Source organism: Oncorhynchus nerka, linkage group LG15 (genome assembly GCF_034236695.1).
Source record: "Oncorhynchus nerka isolate Pitt River linkage group LG15, Oner_Uvic_2.0, whole genome shotgun sequence".
NCBI classification, from domain to species: Eukaryota; Metazoa; Chordata; class Actinopteri; order Salmoniformes; family Salmonidae; genus Oncorhynchus; species Oncorhynchus nerka.
This window is the reverse complement of record NC_088410.1, coordinates 83,365,243-83,386,909: the sequence shown is the minus strand read 5'-3', so window position 1 is coordinate 83,386,909 and position 21,667 is coordinate 83,365,243. Positions and strand designations below refer to the sequence as shown.

At 38.6% G+C, this 21,667-nt stretch overlaps 1 protein-coding gene across 3 annotated transcripts in view; it reads right to left on the bottom strand.

Annotated features, from left to right (window-relative positions):
* The window catches only part of LOC115143414 (contactin-4-like), a 232,890-nt gene extending 222,575 nt beyond the window's left edge, over positions 1 to 10,315 (bottom strand). For 2 of the 3 annotated variants that reach the window (XM_029683822.2, XM_029683823.2), the window contains exon 1: positions 10,056 to 10,315. The gene's annotated coding sequence lies outside the window, so the exon portion shown is untranslated. Of the gene's footprint in view, positions 1 to 9,734; positions 10,020 to 10,055 lie in introns of those variants that run through there. The other variant, XM_065001948.1, reaches the window with a different exon arrangement.
* Between the last annotated feature and the right edge of the window lie 11,352 nt (positions 10,316 to 21,667).

Sequence of the window (21,667 nt, the reverse complement as noted above, 5' to 3'; positions counted from 1 at the left end):
ACTATGGCATTTTCTAAACTCTAAAGACAACAAGTGATGGTATTTCTGTACCTGATTGAATGTATGCAAAATTATATAATCTCCTGCCACAGTAATGGGCCTGCTTTCATTCACATACTATACTTACTAAGAAACAAGGTATATGGAGGCAAATTAAAGCTTCCCACCATGCAGAGACTTCACACTGATTTTATTTAACTAGTGCCTTACAGCACAGCGCCACTCGGGAGGCCATAGTGAAGTGCGTTACTGCCACAGAACAGTAACGCACTTCACTGTGCCTCTCTACCAGGGACTTTGGGTGCCTGTCATGCCAAATAGTGTCCACCTGCCAAAAAGTGTCCCCACCCTGCGTCACAATGGGATTCGATGAGCTCTAGCTTCAGTTATTAGGGCTGTTGCTAGAACTTTCAAAATTCTGACCCACCTATGTAATGAACCTAAGCTGCTTGATTGTCTCTATTTTACATAAAAGGACAGAGGACGCGGGCAGTTCTAGTTCTATTTCACCTCATAAACGCTCCATTGGGCCGTGCAAATATATTACCCCAGAGTCGCTCTCCAAGGACGGTGTTTTTGACAGACACTACCTGCTGACTACCTACTGCTTCAGAAGACCGAAAAGACAGAGAAGAGAAAACTATTTATTTTCCATATGCAGTATGTGTTTTATATTTGAAAATATGGAAGCGGTTTTAGATTGATTTGAAATTGACAATGCCAGCTAGTTATTTACCTCAGCCTGCCTAGTCAGCTAGCCAGACAGTTTTATTTAGCTAACATTAGCTAGCTAACTCTTATTGTAGTTTTCTGTTTGCATGTACAGTAGCTTGGACTTCAATGGCATCCCTCGAGGGGATTTTCTTTTATCTTTCCAACCAGGCGAAGTACCATGAAGGAAATACTGTTCTATTCAAGGGGGGCAGATACAGCTACAATTCAGGGTAACGTTAACTTCTTCGATATAGGGGGCGCTCTTTTAATTTTTGGAAAAAAAAACGTTCCTTGTTTTAAACAAGATATTTTGTCACGGCAGCTTTGGAAAGAAAACACTCTGACGTTTCCAAAACTTCAAAGATATTATCTGTGAGTGCCACAGAACTGATGCCACAGGCGAAACCAAGATGACATTTCAAACAGGAAGTGCCCCAGATTCTGAAGGCGCTGTGTTCCAATGTCTCCTTATATGGCTGTGAATGCGCCAGGTATGAGCTTACACTTTCTGTCGTTTCCCCAAGGTGTCTGCAGCATTGTGACGTAAACGGAGCGATTTCTCCCACACAAATAATCTTTTTGGAAAAAATGAACATTTGCTATCTAACTGAGAATCTCCTCATTGAAAACATCCAAAGTTCTTCAAAGGTAAATGATTTTATTTGAATGCTTATCTTGTTTTTGTGAAAATGTTGCCTGCTGAATGCTAGGCTTAATGCTATGCTAGCTATCAATACTCTTACACAAATGCTTGTGTAGCTATGGTTGAAAAGCATATTTTGAAAATCTGAGATGACAGTGTTGTTAACAAAAGGCTAAGCTTGTGAGTGAATATATTTCTTTCATTTCATTTGCGATTTTCATGAATAGTTAACGTTGCGTTATGGTAATGAGCTTGAGGCTATGATTACGCTCCCGGATACGGGATTGCTCGACGCAAGAAGTAGTTAGATCACTGGAAAGATTTATTGTACAACCATTTTACATGTTGCATTCAGTTATAATGTATGTCTATGTCATATTGAAGTATTTAGCTATAAGTTAACCCTGATCAACCAAATGGATCGGGGTAAGCAATTATGGTAACTCCAACTGCACTTAACTAGGTGTCTTTGAGAGAGAGAGACAGAGCGAGTGAGAGGAAGAAAGAGAGGAAGAAAGTGAGAGAGGGAGAGAGAAATAGAGAGAGAAAGACAGCAGTGCAAATTCACACTGAATATACCAAACATTAGAAACACCTTCTTGTAAGTGCTTGTAAGTAAGCATTTCACGGTAAGGTCTACACCGGTTGTATTCGCCGCATATGACAAATACAATTTGATTTGATTTGAAATGTATTATATTTAGTTTTTTTTTTGCATTTGTATATTTGTTTCTGTGAGTTCAATGAGCCTGCTTGCTGGTAAATATTTGAAACGTGTTCAAAATGTCTGTAAATGTGTACATTTGCATAGTAAATATATTTATTGCAAGTAAAAATGTAAATTGACTGTAATTGCCAGTTCCTTACTACTGGCCCATTCTCCTAGCCATTAATCTTTGTAATGCCAAATTCCAATTAGAACTTTAGGCCAGGGTTCGTTTGGAATTGGACATTGGTTTCTGGTGAGTGTTTAAATATGTGGACATTCTAGATTTGCATAAGTAATATGGCAGAAGTGGCCATTACACAACAGGGTGGAGTCATCACATTATCGAATATAGAGCCTCACAGTGGAGGTGTCATAATACCCATAAAATCTAGCGGTCAAAAGATATTTGTGACGTGACTCTCCGCCAATAATTACATTTGGAGGATTGTAAATTAACTTCTAAGGGGAATTTTTCGTTAGGTCAAATCTGATTTGTGAGAATATCTAAGGGTCTAAATTAATTAATAAAATAATAATACTCGCTTTGTTTAAAAATAACAATATTTTGGAGATTATTTCGTTTTCAAATAACCTAAAGTGAAAAAGCTCTGTAAGACATATTATATATCAGGGTTAGTCAACTAGGTTTGGCCTCGGGCCAAATTGTTTCTGAGCCAATAGTTGGCGGGCCAGAACATAAGTATTTAATATTAGCACAATTAATTGGCCTATACTACAATATGTTTAACACATATGCTTCAGTGACAACAAAATAATCATTTTGATCTGATTACTTAAATAAAATCACTATGTCTCTATTCAATTATTATTTTTGTCTATTTCTTTGTGCGTTGATTGGTGGGGGAAAACAGGTCTACGGTACGTAGCCTACTGTAGACTACACTACTTTTTTTGAAGTCAACATTTGTTCAGAATAATTTGCTTGATAGCAAGATAAAATGTCACTCTCAAAAAGAATCAAGAAGAAAAGTGGATAACGAAAATCAAAGTTTCTGAGAAGAATGTACAGAGAGATATGCTTTCACATAAGGCAATCGAGGACTGCCTGCACATCAAAATCACATCTATCCATCAAACCCGACATCCACAAGATCGTGTCCGAGGGGAAATGCAACTTTTCTCATTAAATAAGTAACTTAGTGGTCTATATGACTGTATTTAGTCAATTCTAATATTATTGTGATAGGTTATCCAGGGATATTTACATCTCAAGCTGACAGTATGTTCTTTAAATAATTGCTTTATGTAGGATGCTACATTTTTGACCAGTTGCAATTGTAAGTAGGCCTAATAAGAAAAATCCTACTTCTATTAGGCTGTTAAACCTCATAGCCTACCTCAGCCAGTTAAGTTATTTTATATAGGTCTAGGCTCAGAAGAAATAGACTCCAATTAAGCCCTCTTGTTGTTTGTAAAGTCAAATGAAAGATCAAGATTAATGTTGAAATGAATTGCTCGACTGGTGTACACGGACGACACTGGGCCAATTGTGCGTTGACTCATGGGTCTCCCAGTCGCGGCCGGCACAGGTATCGAACCACCATCTGTAGCATCTGTAGCAACGCAGAGAATGCATTTGACTGTTTGGGCTTTCAGGAGGAACGGAAAATTGAGTGTCAATTCATAAACCATGTGGCATGGAATCGCTTCCCAACTATTTTGCTATCTACAGTTGAAGTCTGAATTTTACATACACTTAGGTTGGAGTCATTAAAACTCGGTATCAAACACTCCACAAATTTCTTGTTAACCTCTCTAGGGTAGGGGGCAGCATTCGGAATTTTGGATGAAAAGCATGCCCAAATTAAACCGCCTGCTACTCGGGCCCAGAAGATATGAAATGCATAGAATTGGTGGATTTTGATAGAAAACACTCTAAAGTTTCCAAAACTGTTAAAATAGTGTCTGTGAGTGTAACAGAACTGATTTGGCAGGCGAAAACCTGAGAAAAACTTATTTTTTGTTTTGTAGTTTTCTATTCAATGCCATTACAGTATCCATTGACTTAGGACTCAATTTGCAGTTCCTATGCCTTCCATTAGATGTCAACAGTCTTTAGAAATGGTTTCAGGCATGTATTCTTATAAATGAGGGAGTAAGACCAGTCTGAATGTGTGGACCCTGACGTGTCACAGAGCTTTTTCATGCGCAATCCTGAGAGAGTGCATTTCTTGTTCACCTTTTATATTGACAACGTTATTGTCCGGTTGAAATATTATAGATCATTTAGGCTAAAAACAACCTTAGGATTGAATATAAACATCGTTTGACACGTTTCTATGAACTTTACGGATACAATTTGGATTTTTTTTGTCTGCCTGTTCTGACTGCATTTGAGTCTGTGGATTACTGAAGAAAACGCGCAAACAAAACTGAGGTTTTTGGATATAAAGAGACTTTATCGAACAAAGGGAACATTTATTGAGTAAATTAATGTCTTCTGAGTGCCACCATATGAAGATCATCAAAGGTAAGGGATTCATTTTATCTCTATTTCTGAGTTTTGTAACGCTTCTGCTTGGCTGGTTATTGTTTGTAATAATTTGTCAACTGGGCTATATTCTGGGCTAGGTATAGTTTCACCGAAAAGCATTTTATAAATCTGACACCGTGTTTGGATTAACGAGAAGTTAATCTTTAAACCTATGTAAAATATGTTTTGTTTTCTGAATTTTTATAATGGGCATTTCTGTATTTGAATTTGGTGCTCTGCAATCTCACTGGATGTTGGCCAGATGGGACGCTAGCGTCCCACATACCCTAGAGAGGTTAAGTGTATTTTTAGCTGGAGTTTTTCCTCACTGTAGGCTACTACTTTTACACTTTTAGTCTTAAAATCTTTGGTTGTATACTACACTACTCACTCTGTTTAGCACATGACCTCACATGTGAATCCTTAAAGAGAAGTATGTGGATAAGGCTTAAGAGGGTGTGAACGATGCTGGAGGGGTGTAGACAAAGAAGAGCTCTGAAGTAGGTGTACCAAAACATTCAAGGGCCATTTTCTCAAAAGTTGGTTTACAAGTCTATCAACTTTCAAAGCAAAATTATTTTCCCATTGTTCCTCAACTGTAGTTTATTTATTTTTTTATTTTTTGGGGGGTAAATTCTGGCGAATATATTGATAAAAGTCTACTTGTCCAAGAGAGATATGCACCAATTTGTAAGTCGCTCTGGATAAGAGCGTCTGCTAAATGACTTAAATGTAAATGTAAATGTACACGGTTATCAAAACGTCAGGCCAGGGTAAGCCTACGTGAAACACCGCCCTTATTTTAAGTGTTCCTAAAATCCCCCATTGGAAAAATATATGGTGGAACACCAATTGGAACCATTTCCTTGTTTGACTGCTAGGATTTATGGGTATTATGACTCCTACTGTGGTACTCTATTTGAGGGGGGGAGATCCCTAATAAACACAAATACACCTATCCAAGCCCCATAAGGTCAAACACTGAAAAAATAGAGTAGGGGGTGAGAGGGTTTATAAAAAAATATATATATCTTTGCTTGTACCTTGATGTGTTGAGAGGGCTTTCAGCTAAAACCAGGCACATGTTAGTGAAAATTAAGTAACCCTTGTGTTTGCTTTTTCATCCCGCCACCCCTGCCTCCTCCCCTCTTCCCTTTACTCTGCCTTTGATCTCCAGGGTTTATGCTATGTTCCAAGAAGGAGGCTTGGCGACAAGACGACGAACAGCTTGAGCAAAAAACCCTTTCGAGACTGGCTGCCTATTGAGGACAAGTGACAGGAAGAACTAGCCGCTGCACCTCCTGTCTCTTGATTCTGCCTCTTCCCTCTCTCCTCAGCCTTTAACTCTTTCTATTTTCTCCCACCAGATGAAATTCTGCATCTATTGACGTCTTCCCTTCTCCATCTCTGCAGACCTCCTCCCATTCCTTTACCACCCTAATCAATTGCAGATTTATAGCTATTTTCCTGCAATTCTACCCATTTTGCCATGGGGTGGAGAGAATTATTTAGCCATTTTAAATCAAATTTCCTGCAATTCTACCCATTTTGCCATGGGGTGGAGAGAATTATTTAGCCATTTTAAATCAAATTTCCTGCAATTCTACACATTTTGTAATGACTTATGCCATGTTAATGTGATATCAGAGTTAGAATGACCATCAAAATCAATAGGGGTCCCTGAGCACGTGCCCTGCATGCCAGTCGGTATTCGAACATGATTGCTACAAGTTTAGATAGCTGGCGAGACTAACTAACAATCAAAAAATGGTTAGCTGACATGGCTAATTGAGTGACTGGCAGTAACTGATTTTAATTGCACCTGTTGTATTCTACTACTCTTACTCTGAATAGTAAGTTGACCCCCCCAACACAAAAAAAGTATGTTGGGTCGGGAGCCCCCTAGCGGATGGTGGTCCTTAGCGACCGCTTATGTCGCTTATACCTGGAACTGACGCTGCTCTCTACTGGGAAGGGTGATGTGAGGGAATTACATAATATTGAGAAAGGTTTCTTTCATGGTGTGATGATAATGTCTGGTGTGATGATAACGAACAAAATTACAATTTCAGCACGTTATCAAGCGTGAATTTAGGAAAAAGTCTAAAAATCTATTTTATTTCAACATGGTGACTGATGCAGTATCTCTAAACCGTATTTATACATCTGATTGAGTGGGGGGGGGGGGGGGGGGGATTTTTGCCAATACTATACGGTTACTGATTAAGAAGGACAGACACATTTGGCTTAACTGAATCCTGTTCCAATAATAGATCAAATTAGAAGAAAATGCTGAAGAGTTCCTTGCACGTGAAACAGGCACAATGCCTCTCTTTTGGACTGAGATAGTTTGATAGGAACTCATCTTAATGTACATGCACTTCAGTCGCTTGTTCGGAACACCATTTTTTTTACAGCAGCGTTACACAATTTACATGAATTTGAAAGGCTACTGTGGAAAACAGACAATTGACCACTTTTCTTTAACACGTTTTCCTGGAGAGAGAGAATTTCTTTTTTTATACTGTACATGAAATAGAAATACACCAGATGACACATGTTCTCAATACTTCTACCAGCAGGAACTATCCAATGAAATGTTGCTAACTGTAACTATCCTAAAATCGTTTTAATGTCACTTATGCACTACATCCCTTCTGACAGTCTGTTGGCCTGAAGGCATTTTTTTCTATTTCCTGCAAAGCTGCATCTGCCAGGGCACTCTCTAGTCCATCAAGAAACCACCACGGACGCATGTCTAAGAGACTGGCACTGGAATGTGTGGCAAAAATTAACACACATGTATAAACCAACCAACCATGGGTCTATAGAAAATCCTATATGCCAGATAGCTAAGTCATTCCAAGTCTGGTTTGTCTCTGCAGGGTGCCTGTTGAGTCCATTGAAATGCATGGTGCATGTCAGGCAGGTGATTACTTTCATCAGAAATGCACAAGGGAGGAGGAAGTGGTGAAGATTTACAACATGGGACTGTATGGCCAACTAGTTCTTGTTATTGTGGAATTCATGATTGAGGAAATGTCCTCAATAATGTCCATATGAAGCGTGAGGGGACAGTGGATCCATTCATAGCTATCAGACAAACCCTGTGGCAATTTGCAGCACAGCGTCATCTATATCAATCATCTAAATTAACAAGGGTGCTTTTCATCTCCCACAACAAATCAGATATCCTATCTTATCATACATTCCACAGTCAGAGCACACCTTATCAGCAACTCACATTAACTCATAGAGGAGAGGACTCTGGCAGCCATGGAAAAGGCAGATACACTATTACCACTAGCATGATACAAACAACACATTTGGTCATCCAGTAATAATTATTTAATGTAAGAGCAGACTAAAACCATACAGATTCTCAAATGTCTACTATGCATATTAAAGGAGCAGGTTTGGTTATGCCTCTGGCTACAGTGAGAGTATGCGGACTCATCTGCTAGCCCCCATCTAGATCAGATCAGATAAGGGCACTGGGCAACAGTAGCAGAGTACCATGAGGCTGATGGACAGATGTTAGGATTAGTCCTGTGTTGATCACTAGGAAATTAGTTTGACTGGTGGCCAGTGGCGTAGTGCTGCTGGAGCGCACCAGAGTGAATCTCCGCCACTTCTCAGAATGGTGCTTGTTTAATAAAGTTTAGATCAAAGATGAATCAATGTCTTGCAAAATCACTTACTGATTCATTAGTATTCTACATAGGCCTAACATACCGAATATAATACTAACATAATGTTACTGTTTGACAAAAAACACCACTTAATTTCTTATGAAATTTTAGGATAGTTCTGCTGAATGGTCGCATCTCATGCGACCTTAACTCAACAGCGTTCGCTACTAGGCTAAATGTGTGTTTTGATTGAAACAACATACAGGTAGGCTTGTTAGCTTGTTAAAACCATCTGCTCTAAAATTAGCTGAAACAGTAGCTACTTATATCATTATGAAAACTAGATGCATATTCCCATACAACTGATTGAGATCAAATGGTTGGCATGCAGATGCAGATTGGACGTTTCACCCATAAAATGTGATGAATTATCATTCACAATTGACAATGAAGATGGCCTAATTTGGTGTTTGAAGGTAATATAAACATATCATTTTCTTTGAGGCAATATAGGCTACAGTATGTGTAACCATAGGCAGACTTGCATTAGGAGGATGCATTTTATGCATATTTTAAAACAATATTATTCAATAAACTACCTGTAGGTACCAACTTGGAATGACAAAATGATGACTACATAATAAAAAAAAATGTTTCGCTCCAGAATAATAATAGAAAATAGCACCACATCACTGGTGGTGGCTGAAGATAACTAATGTAGGAAGGATGCTATTTAGGATATTGATATTAACTATATTGATATGTATTTACATTTCCTGACTAAACCTATGCATTCTTGCAAAACGTGTACTTGTATAGCCTGTACATAATAGAAAGAATGTAGAATATAATATTTTCTGGAATATTTATGTTTGGCTAGACATAGGACACTATGACCGCAGTTGGTCGTCAACTACATAATCAACAAATCCGGCATGGATTATGATAGGGAGTCGACGCAATGGATTAGGCACCAAACATCTGCACGCACTAATCAGTGTGGTGGCACACAGCTACTGAATTTGTAGCCTACTTCTAGCATAATAGCGCCCTAACAAAATCAACACTCGGGCAAATCAGATCACTATACCGTAACTCCAAGTGGGTTATGCACGCGTGAACTGCACGGGGGACCCTGTTTACTGACGTAAAATAAAGCCTACTCAAATGATGTAAATATGGGATAACACTAGTAGGCTATAGGCTATGAGTATTGACGCAAAAGTTACAGAGGTTCCTTTTTACCTGCAGTGTGGGCTATAAACCTACAATGGACTAGCCTGCTATAGTTTCGGACACTGGTTGAACAATTCCACTTGAATGAAATACAATTTCAAACAGGCTAAAGCAAATAAATAAACAAACTACGTTGTCAATAGAGTCTGTTCGAGTAGTTTACAACAATACACCAATAACAGGCTATTAATAATCGAATAATGACAATAATAATAGCCTACTAATAGCCTACTAAATACTAATAGGCCCTTTAAATAATAATAATAATGATAGGCTAATAATAACAATAATAATAAATACTCTTACCGTATGTGTAATTATCCTTGCAATTAGTATTTCATTGAAATAATCCGTGTTGTGATACTCCTAACAAAATTCTGTACACAGACATCACTGTATTGAATTGTGGCAATGCTGTTGGTGAGTGAGTTGGGCGGCTATGCACAATTAATATTGGTCCATCACTAGAGTGCAAAATGTATTGTATCACCGACCGAATACATTCTAATAGTAACCTACTCTATGAATGTCGCTTTCGTTGTTTGCAATATAGGTAAATAGTGCACAGTTTAGCAGTTTGCTTTACGGAGCTCCCCGCGACTGTTGATAACTAAAATACGTACTTACAGTGATGCACCAGTTTCCCTCCCCTACCGGGAGCAGAGCAAGCACACGAGCTGTCTCTCGGCGAGGCTCTCAGTCACCGCACCAAGCATCCAAGCGGCACAGACCCTTCTGGGTAGTCTAAGTGGTCTTTCAGTTGGGCTCTAATACAAAACAACTACGCGAGCTGTAAAGCAGCCCAATTCAACATTACCCGGCAAGTATCGTAAAATACTATGTTTCCCATTGATTAGAAATGCAGCGTCATGCCATCAACGCATGAATAATTCTACCTTCTCCTACAGCGGCGTGCGCTGGCACGAGAGGGACACCTCCCACATATTTAGGACTTGTCTTGAGAAAATATCTGGTACAATAACTTTAAAGTTCGCTGGCATCATTATAAAACAGTAGTCTAACTAGATATAGGCCTATTAACAGGAATGTGATAGCTAGGCAACCCTAATAGATGAAACGAAAAACAAGTGTCTATTCAAATGTTTAAAATGTATTCTGGCTTCCAAAGACTACCAACAAAATTATAACAATTGTTCATTTAAACCGTGTCTGAGAGCTTTTTAAAACATATTTTTCCATACAATATTTTCTGTATTGTCTGAAACTAGCAAGCAGACAGGTAATAACCTGAGGTTTATCCTTTTAGAGGCAAGGTTTCGTGTACTCACTCTAAATGGATCAGCCTGTAACCCTGAGAAGACTACACCCAGAATGCATTAGCTGATCAAGTATTTATCTCTTCTTAATGAGATCACATCTCACCATTCGGATATTGCATTTTCCATTCAATACAATGACATTCCACTAAATTAAGCAGAATTGGCCAATGTTTATAAATGAGACAGTCAATGAGACAGTTTAAAGGATATAGGGCTGTACCATGGGAGCAGGGGGTCCATGAGGTCAGTTGGAGAACCTTAAACCTTTACATCTACATCTTAATCAATTAACTGATTCTATCAACATCCACTACCAGTTGAATGCTCTAGTGCCACTCCTTAGACGCATCTCTCTCTCGCACTCTGTGTGTGTGTGTGTGTGTGTGTGTGTGTGTGTGTGTGTGTGTGTGTGTGTGTGTGTGTGTGTGTGTTTACGAAGCTAATAACAAAACATCATCCTCTTGGGAACATAAAACAATCCACTAGGTGGCAACAAACTTTCAAGTGAGTTGTCAAAATAAACCCCTTTGTGCCAGAGGTCATTGTCAGCAGCCTACCATAATGACATTTGAATTCAATTGTTGTTTATTTATTTCCACCTAGACGTACATGCACTATATTATTGGCTTATTCATTCATATAGAGTAAGAATGTTCTTAAAACATTTCAAAATGCTGTCTGTCTGTCTGTCTGTCTGTCTGTCTGTCTGTCTGTCTGTCTGTCTATCTAGCTCTATACCTATATCCATTGCTGTAGATGTATAAATTGAATTAAACGCATAAGTCTGGTTAACCTAATTAATTCAACATTTGATCTCTTACTTTTCAATTATCCTCATAGAAGTGTTAATTATAGTAAGTGGGATTTAAGAAAATCTACTCCTTTTAAAATAGTCAATGGAAAAAAGCCAATAATTAAGGAGAAGTAGATAATATTCCCAGTGAGCATTGCAAAGAAGTTGGTATGGAAAAGAGCTTCAGTACAGAAGACAGAGAGAACTGAGAACAATGACCATAACTAACATAGTTCTTATTTTCTGTTTGCCAACATATTTAACTATAATATTATATGATTAGACTTTTTCAGATGATTTGAGTTGTTTTCCATATGCTTGTGCATCTATGTTTTTATTTCCCTGTTGAGCTGTAAACAATGTCTTTGTTTGTTTTCACTCTGAGCTTGGTAATGACTGCCTTGCCAAGACATTTAACCCCCAGACTTCTGTCTTCTTGCTAAAGATAGAGAACTCTCTGAACCAAGAAATAGAGCCAGTTATACTCCACAAATGGAAGTGCTTTTTCACCAGAATAAATACTTTAGATTGGATTATTAAGTACAGTACTAATCGATGGAAGCATCAGGTATGTGCTAAACTATCTAGACTGACACATTATGAAGGCACAGCGTTATCTGTACCCAAGGGGTAGTTAATTAAGCTGAACTGTTGTTGATTTGGGGTGAGGGCTCTGCCTCTCCTGTTATGACTTATATACTGTAACATAGCATACTTACTGACTGTATGCCATAGAGGATTGACACTAGATAATTATGTTAGAAACCCTGACACAGCCTCCTGAGTGGTGCAGTGGGTCAAAGCACTGCATCGCAGGCGTCACTACAGACCCGGGTTTGATCCTGGGCTGTGTCACAGCCGGCCGTGACTGCGAGACCCATGAGGCGGTGCACAATTGGTCCGGGTTAGGGGAGGGGTTGGCCGGCCGGGATTTCCTTGTCCGATCGCACTCTAGTAACTCCTCAGGCCGGGCGCCTGCAAGCTGATTGCGGTCGCCAGCTGGACAACATTTCCTCTGACATGTTAGTGTGGGTGGTTAAGCGAGCAGTAAGGCTTGGCAGTTTCGTGTTTTGGAGGACGCATGGCTATCGACCTTCGCCTCTCCCGAGTCCGTAGGGGAGTTGCAGCGATGGAACAAGACTGTATGCAAGCAAAATAGAAGCAACTATTATGAAAATGGCATCTCACATTACAGCTGCTCTGATATATCAAGCTATTTTGCTGTGAGATATCACATCCAGGGTTGGGTGAAACCCAAGTGAGAACAAGCGAGCTCTCATTGAAATGTCTAAGAAAGGATAAAAGCATCCCATTCCAGCCTCTGAACCACAGAGCAACACATGAGATAGAGCAGAGCTGTCATCCTCATTAGCTAGGGTCTCATTAGTCAAGCTGCATTTATCCAGCCATGCTCAGGAAGTCCTAGTTTATCAGGCCTTTTTATCGATGGATATGGGGTCATTACTAGGAATGGACAATATTTCCTGTCCAGTCATAATTAAGTCATGGTGCTACATTCATTCAACAGTAAGGTTATAGCTTGACAGACACAGCTGATAAAAGCCTTCTGGAAAGACTGGGGTGGGGTTGGGCTTGGCTGTATTGTTACAACACTACTTCTCCTTTTAACAATACCACATCCCACTGGGCACAGATTCAACATCTATTTCACATTGGTTCAATGTAAATTTTATTGAAATTACATAGAAAGAACATTATTTCAACCAGTGTGTGCCCAGTGGTATATACAGTGAGCTTCTTGTTTAGGTTTTGTACTCTAGCACTTTGGATTTGAAATGATACAATGACTACGAGGTTAATGTGCAGACTGCCAGCTTTGATTTGAGGGTATTTCACCCATATCGGGTGAACCCTTTAGATATTGTAGCACTTTTGTTCATAGCCCCCCAACCAAAAAGATTGGAACAAATTCACTTATATGTGTTAAAGTAGTCAAAAGTTTAGTATTTGGTCCCATATTCCTAGCACGCAATGATTACATCAAGCTTGTGACTCTACAAACTTGTTGGATGCATTTGCTGCTTGTTTGGGTTGTGTTTCAGATTATTTTGTTCCCAATAGAAATGAATGGTAAATAATGCATTGTGTCATTTTCACTTTTATTGGAAATAAAAATATAATATTTTTCTAAACACTTCTACATTAATGTGGATGCTACCATCATTACGGATAGTCCTGAATGAATCGTGAGTAATGGTGAGTGACAAAGATATCATACCCCTGAGACATGCTAACCTCTCACCATTACAATAACAGGGGAGGTTAGTATTTTTTGAGGGGTAAGGTCTTTATACCTCTAACTTTCTCACTCATCATTATTCCCGATTCATTCAGGATTATCTGTAATCATGGTTGCATTCACATTAATGTGGAAGTGTTTAGAAACATATTATTTTCTTATTTACAATTAAAGTGACTCCAAAAATGACACAATACATGATTTACCATTCACTTCTATTGCCCACAAAATAAACTCCCACCGTTGGAGTTTAGGGGACAGTGGTGGCGGCTGGGGTTGGGTGGGGGGTGAGGGGTGAGGGGGGATTAGGGTACATGGGGGGTGCATGTATATTAATGAGGACTATGTCACCAGCAACTCAGTATTTAAGCAAATGTTGTCTGTCTGGCATTGCTGTCACCTTGTTTTGGTCGTTAAATGGCCGGGCCACCATAAGGTGCTCGGTAGATTTAACGAGAAATACTCCTACGAAGATGAGAAATCTTGAAACAGGCAAGTTTAAAGGTGCTGCACAGGATATTTTTTGAAATTGTTCATTGTAATTTCAGAAAATGTCCATAATATATCAGCAGTAATAGTGGAATGATAGTTTTTTTTACAGTATTACTTACCTGCCAGTGTTGTGATTGGCTGTGTTATTCGCCTATTGATTTCTGTTGTCAAAATGGGGAAGCTGTTTTGACCTTGTGGCTGTGTTATATATGTGAAATCAGGTCATGGGGCCAATGTAGAAATCACTCTGTCATTTCCTGGTTGCTAAAATTCTACACTATTCGTTCAATTTCAATTTATGTGAGAAGACAAGCACTGAATAGTGTAGAGAATCATTGTACCATCTAAATGGCTGTGAAATATATTTTCAATAACAAACAAAAAAAGTTTTTACAGTCGTTTGAAACTGGTGGACCACAACCAAATGTAAAAGGCTCAAGCGTTACGTGGAAATGGGATGCGGGGAGGGGTAGATTTGTTTTGAATGCTGCCTAGTCCTGTTGCAATTCACCTAGCTTCCACATAGGAGAGACATTCTGATAAATTCTAGGTGTAGCACCTTTAAGGGTTCTTATGTTGTATGTTGACATCTTTAGTACAACTACTTACATTGGATATATGCTGAATGCTTCAGTGGATACCTACTGGTCCTCCTGATAATTTACAAAACAGTTGTGAGCCTCAAGTCACTGGACAAAATAATCCTACAGAGATAGTCTCTTAAATCTGTTCTGTGTGTAACATATAAATGCTGCTGCTGAAGATAATAAACAGAAGAGACAGTTAAATCTCTATTTATCCCTCGATGGGAGAAATAACCTTGTTTTATGGGCTGTGCCTCAATGCAGAAAATTAGTTCCTGAAAAAATGTGTTTCTTTATAGGGTGACATGACCCCATGTGACCAATATTACCCACTATACCCTGTAGAATATTTTTATTGGCACACGCCCAATAAATTATTAGGGTGGACAATACTCTTGTTCACAGAGACAAAAATCTGTTTGTGTCTGTTCGAGTTGAAGCTTTGTTCCTGTCTAGGTGTTCACTCAGTGAACGTAAAGAGAGAATACAAATAATTTTTGGGGCAAATCCACAACACTGTTCCATTTTCTGTGTATTATACAGAAGCTTAAGCGCACAAAACAATCTACCATAGAGCCAATCAAGCATGTCTGTCGACCTCAGTCCAGTCTCACAGGCTTTAATCTGTTGAACCACAGCACACTTGAAGAGGCAGAACAAAACCCTCTAGGTCATGCCAGAGGCTCTATACAACATGCGTTCGTCCTTGAACAGCATTCAAGGCTTTTAACCTGGGAGCTGAGCAAACAGATGGCATTTGGACTTCCGCTATATTATTATCTATTCTGGCATTGATTGCATGAGAGCTGGCACTGTCTCATATGTCTAGACTTCACTCCTAGAGATATAATGGGGAACATTACTCATATGGATGTACCATGTGAGACACTAAATGGCAGCTTGAGAGAGGAAAAAAGAAATAGCCCTGCTCGAACGATATGAGAGTAAAAATATATTCAAGTCAGACACAGTAAAGATACTTTCTTCTTAAAGCTAGAATCCGTAATTGAAACAGTAACAAAGTGGGTCACCCCCCCCCTCTGTTTTGGTAAAAAAGCTGAGGGATGGGCCTGGGAAAATGTAAGAATTCTCAAATTCATAGACAGAGCTTTGGATGCAAGTACTGACCATCCATGATAATAAAACAGTTTTAACCATGTCTTGAGGCTATACAGTTTTTATATTGACATTATTTAAAAACATTGGAGTAAAACAAGCTTATATTTTGGGTTCTGATGGTGTACGACAGTTGAACTAAGCTCCTGAGGCATTTATACGTTATATTCTTCAAGAATCAATAGATATATTGTTAATTTATAAGTTTAAAAACATGTATGTAGCAACTAAGGATTCTAGCTAGCTTCAAGTGAACTTGTCAGTCATATCCATTAAAAGGTTTTGCTATCAATTTAGACACCAAAGAGGAAAGCTAGGCATCTAAATTAAAAGTAGACATGATTGGTTAAATGTTGAACGTATATGGACTCTTGAAGTACTTGAAACAAGCTTCTTGAGATACTGCTGCCATATAATTATTGCATTGTTCAAAGTACGTACAGAACTAGTCAAAAGTTATTTTTTACTATGTTCTACATTGTAGAATAATAGTGAAGACATCAAAACTATCAAAATAACAAACATGGAATCATGTAGTAACCAAAAAAGTGTATATATTTCAAAATATATTTTATATTTGAAATTCTTCAAAGTAGCCACCCTTTGCCTTGATGACAGCTTTGCAAACTTTTGGCATTATTTCAACCAGCTTCATGAGGAATGCTTTTCCAACAGTCCTGAAGGAGTACCCACATATGCTGAGCACTTGTTGGCTGCTTTTCCTTCACTCTGCGGTCCAACTTATCCCAAACCATCTCAATTGGGTTGAGGTCAGGTGATTGTAGAGGCCAGGTCTGTCACGGTTGTCGTAAGAACTGGACTAAGGCGCAGCGTACGTAGAGTTCCAAATTTGTATTATCAAGTGAAACTTAAGCAAAAACAAAACAATAAACGAACAATGAAACGTGACTACGTGGTGCACATGCACAAACACAAAATAATATCCCACAAACACAGGTGAAAAAAATAGCTACTTAAATATGATCCCCAATTAGAGACAACAATTACCAGCTACCTCTAATTGGGAATCATACAAAACACCAACATAAAAATAAACTAGAACACAACATAGAAATAATAAACTAGAATACCCCCTAGTCACACCCTGACCTACTACACCATAGAGAAACAATGGCTCTCTATGGTCAGGGCGTGACAAGGTCATTTGATGCAGCACTCCATCACTCTCCTTCTTGGTCAATCAGCCCTTACACAGCTTGGAGGTTTGTTGGGTCATTGTCCTGTTGAAAAACAAATTATAGTCCCAGCAAACCAGATGGGATGGCGTTTCGCTGCAGAATGCTGTGGTAGCCATGCTGGTTAAGTGTGCCAAGAATTCTAAATAAATCACTGAGAGTGTCACCAGCAAAGCATCCCCACACCATCACACCTCCTCCTCCATGCTTCACGGTGGGAACCACACATACAGAGATTATCTGTTCACTTACTCTGTGTCTCACAGACACAGAGGTTGGTCCAATGGACAGATTTCCACCAGTAAAATGTCCATTGCTCATCTTTGTTGGCCCAAGCAAGTCTCTTCTTCTTATTGGTGTCCTTTGGAAGTGGTTTCTTTGCAGCAATTTGACCATGAAGGCCTGATTCCCTTAGTCTCCTCTGAACAGTTGATGTTGAGATGTGTCTGTTACTTGAACTCTGTGAAGCATTTATTTGGGCTGCAATCTGAGGTGCAGTTAACTCTAATGAACTTATCCTCTGTAGCGGTTCTCATGAAAGACAGTTTCATCATAGCCTTTGATGGTTTTTTCGACTGCACTTGAAGAACCTTCTTGAAGTTTTCCGGATTGACTGACCTTCATGTAATGATGGACGATTGTTTCTCTTTGCTTCTTTGAGGTGTTCTTGCCATAATATGTACTTGGTCTTTTACCAAATAGGACTATCTTCTGTATACCACCCCCACCTTGTCACAACACAACTGATTGGCTCAAACGCGTTAAGAAGGAAAGAAATTGTTAATTGAAATTCATTCCAGGTGACTTTGTTATTTAACTAGGCAAGTCAGTTAAGAACAAATTCTTATTTTCAATGATGGCCTAGGAACAGTGGGTTAACTGCCTTGCTCAGGGGAATAACGACAGATTTGTACCTTGTCAGCTCGGGGATTTGAACTTGCAACCTTTCCGTTAGTAGCCCAATGCTCTAACCACTAGCCTCATGAAGCTAGTTGAGAGAATGCCAACAGTATGCAAAGCTGTCATCAAGGCAAGGTGGCTACTTTGAAGAAAATCAAATATAAAATATATTATGATTTGTTTAACACTTGTTTGGTTACTACATGATTCCATATGTGTTATTTCATCATTTTGATGTCTTCAGTATTATTCTACAGTTTAGAAAATATTAAAAATAAAGAGAGTAGGTTTTTCCAGACTTTTAGCTGGTACTGTACATTATTGAAAGAGTAGAACATTTAGGAAAATGTACTAAATGAATGAAATGATCAGTTAATGACATTTCATTTAATTCTAATAGTGATCTCACCCTGGATAATGGCCCTCAAGTGATGCTTTGGTGCTTGCCATGTTAAAAAGCATGTTTATAAATGGGAGAACAGAGAAGAAATAACACCCAAATAGATATCTGAATGAGAATCAGATGTCTACTTATGCCCAACAGAATAACAATAATTGAATAGCCTTTTCACCTTACTGAGAACTGACCCAAGTCGAGTTGTGTTGCACTGGCCTGGTTATGCATCCACCATAGTTGCTGGAACTGTGCTGGAAAGGACCATTTGAAAGTGAAATATCAACGCTACCACTGTACGGTGTGGGATGAATTTTGCCCCTTATCAAAAAGGACAGAACAATATTCGCCTTTCCTGTCTCTCATCACTATTGTTTCTAAGAGCTGGAAAAAAACGAGTTCTAATAACAGCATGAGAGCTTTGTTATCTGTGATATACTATGATCATTTCTTCTTCCTTTCCCCAATAAACACATTTGGAAAAGGATGTTACGGCCTATAAAGCTTTTTTGTTATGTTCTATAATTTCTCATTAACTCAAGGATAAACTGAGATATTACAGACACATAATTAGAGAGAAACTCATGCAGAGGCTGCACAGGTCACAGTGTACCTCATAATTATAGCCCATGTGCTGCATACTGTATGTACAAATGAACATTCTAATGAATTACTAGTCAAAGCACAATTGTACAAGTTGTGCAGTATCTTTCCAGTAAGGATGTTTGAGTAAAAAACATGGAACACTTTTTTAAGATAAAGCCTCCAACCCGTGGAGCTGGAGAAAAGACAGCAGGATATATCCTGGATAAACCCATGTCGCTCCAGTGAATACAGTGATGGTTTTTCAAGATCGGGAAAAGATCATAAACAGCGGCAGAAAGTAGGTGGTAGGAAAAAAAGGTACTGTGTTAAGGAGCGCTTCCCCATCGCCCTCGAGTGACGCGCTGATCTTCATTTCCCTGCTCACTGTAGCACATCTCATCTCATCAGGCCCTTCCAGGTGCAGCCTCTTGAGCAGTCCCTCCCCGAGCTGCCTGACGGAGCTGGCTGGCGGAGGACATGCTAACAAGGGTATGTGGAGGTTATGTGTGCTAATGCTCACAGAGTACACAGGGGACATTCTGTGACGTGGGGCCTGGCTAAATCTCAGGAGTGTATCCACTGAAGTGCATATGATCACAACGGTCTTTGTTCAAACACAAACTGAATTGGCAGGAAGATGGCTAAACTTTACCTGTAAGAAAATTATTCAGATTTAATTGCCCTAGAGCCCATTGCCAGGTATCAAATAGCGGTGTAATGTTAATTAAAACGCTAATTCAGCTGAAAAACTGTCATTTGTAAGTCAACCCACTGATGAACAAGCAATACACTATTGAACAGGCAGACAGCAGCAAAATAGGAGTGCATTATTTGTCTGTGCACCACTCGGCTTCATTAAAAAGTAATTGGGCATATGCAGAACCTTTGTAATCAGTCTTCAGGGAAATTCCTCATTGAGGTCGTCAGAGTTGGATTGCCACTACCACGGAAATAACCATATCATACTATACCACACCATTACCATCATATAATTCATTACCTGATACAGGATCTTCATTTTATCAATCTTCTAAAGTTTGTAATTTCCACATTGACATTTCAGACTTGATTGGGGCAAAAACATATTATCAACCCCTACAAAAATAGTCACTAATTATAATCCACATAATCATTCATATTCATAGTTACTACATGATTATTTTCCTGCTGTAGCAAACAGGCTCAAATTAAGATCCTACATCTGTATACCATAGCACAACATGACATATGCTTTACATCCTCAGGAATAATCTGGTCAAATAAAATTCAGGTCTTCTGATCAATTCCAACAAATTTGAGAGTGCTTTTGAGAGTGAAATTAACAGAAGCTTTTAAGAGTGTACGTCATTGTTTGTTTGTGTGTGTTCTGGTGTTTTTACAGTATAGCCTTCTTCATAATAAGGGTAGACATTTGTAGAACTAAAATAGATTTGGACAGTTAATTGGATCGCAGTTTGTTGAATATTTATTACAGAGTAATTCATACAATTTCTTAATTTACCCTAGTGCACTTCTATCTTCTTTTTGTATATATACTGATTTAGAAAATGCATATTATGTAAATTAGAACTGAGAATGAAAAGGAATTAAAACGTGCTTTTATATAAAAATAAAAATAATTTAATCTGTTAAATGTAAAAATGCTAACTAGCATTCTCCACTTAGTCTCATCATTTAAATTCTTATTTTTTTATCACACAATTTCAACAACTATATGTGATTCATGCCTGTTGAGATGATATCTTTTAAAGTGAATTAGTACCTCTGTTGTAATCTGAAGTAAGTTTATACCCAGGCAGTTTTTGACCGAAACTCATTTGAAAATAACATTTAATTGTACATATGGATGTCCCTTTGGAAGTTATCACAACCGGACATGACTGGGAGCCCATAGAGTGGTGCACAATTAGCCCAGCATCGTCTGGTTTAGGGTTTGGCTGGGGTGGGCTGTCATTGTAAATAACAATTTGTTCTTTACTGACTTTCCCAGTTAAATAAAGATTATACATATAGTATAATGACTGATACCTGCATTATTTTATGTCTGTGATATTGTGTTTTGCTGTTGTTGCTCTAAATCCAATGCAAGGCAGTCAATTCAGCCACGGCTGATTGACGAGTTCAAACGTACTGGATATGCAATCTCTATTCAGATTTTCCTGTACTTGTAAATATTGAAATAATTATAGGCTTACACTTTCCAATGGTGGACACATTCTAGTACACTGTGTGTCCATGGGTAAATAGAATTAAAGAGGACTTTGTGATTGCTGAACTCAGAACCTCAAAGTGACTTCATCTGCTTTTAAAGAAGTGCTTGATCATAAATGGAAAACCACTGGTAAAATTCAGTTGGCATCTACATAAGTGTTTGTTCTGTAAGCCTTATTTGCTTATTCAACACAGACAGCTAGTGAAAGCTCTTCTTAGGCCCCTTGGATTGGTCCATTTATTTATGGGCTGACCCCCAGACACTATCAAAATGACAGATGCTAATATGAATGAATTAACAGTCACTTCATAATTTCAATAAATTATAGTGAGAGCATGCAGTCTTTTGTTTCATGACCATGTCGAAAGTATACTTACTAATCGAACACGTGTCATAATAAATGCTAACACGTGTCATAATAAATGCT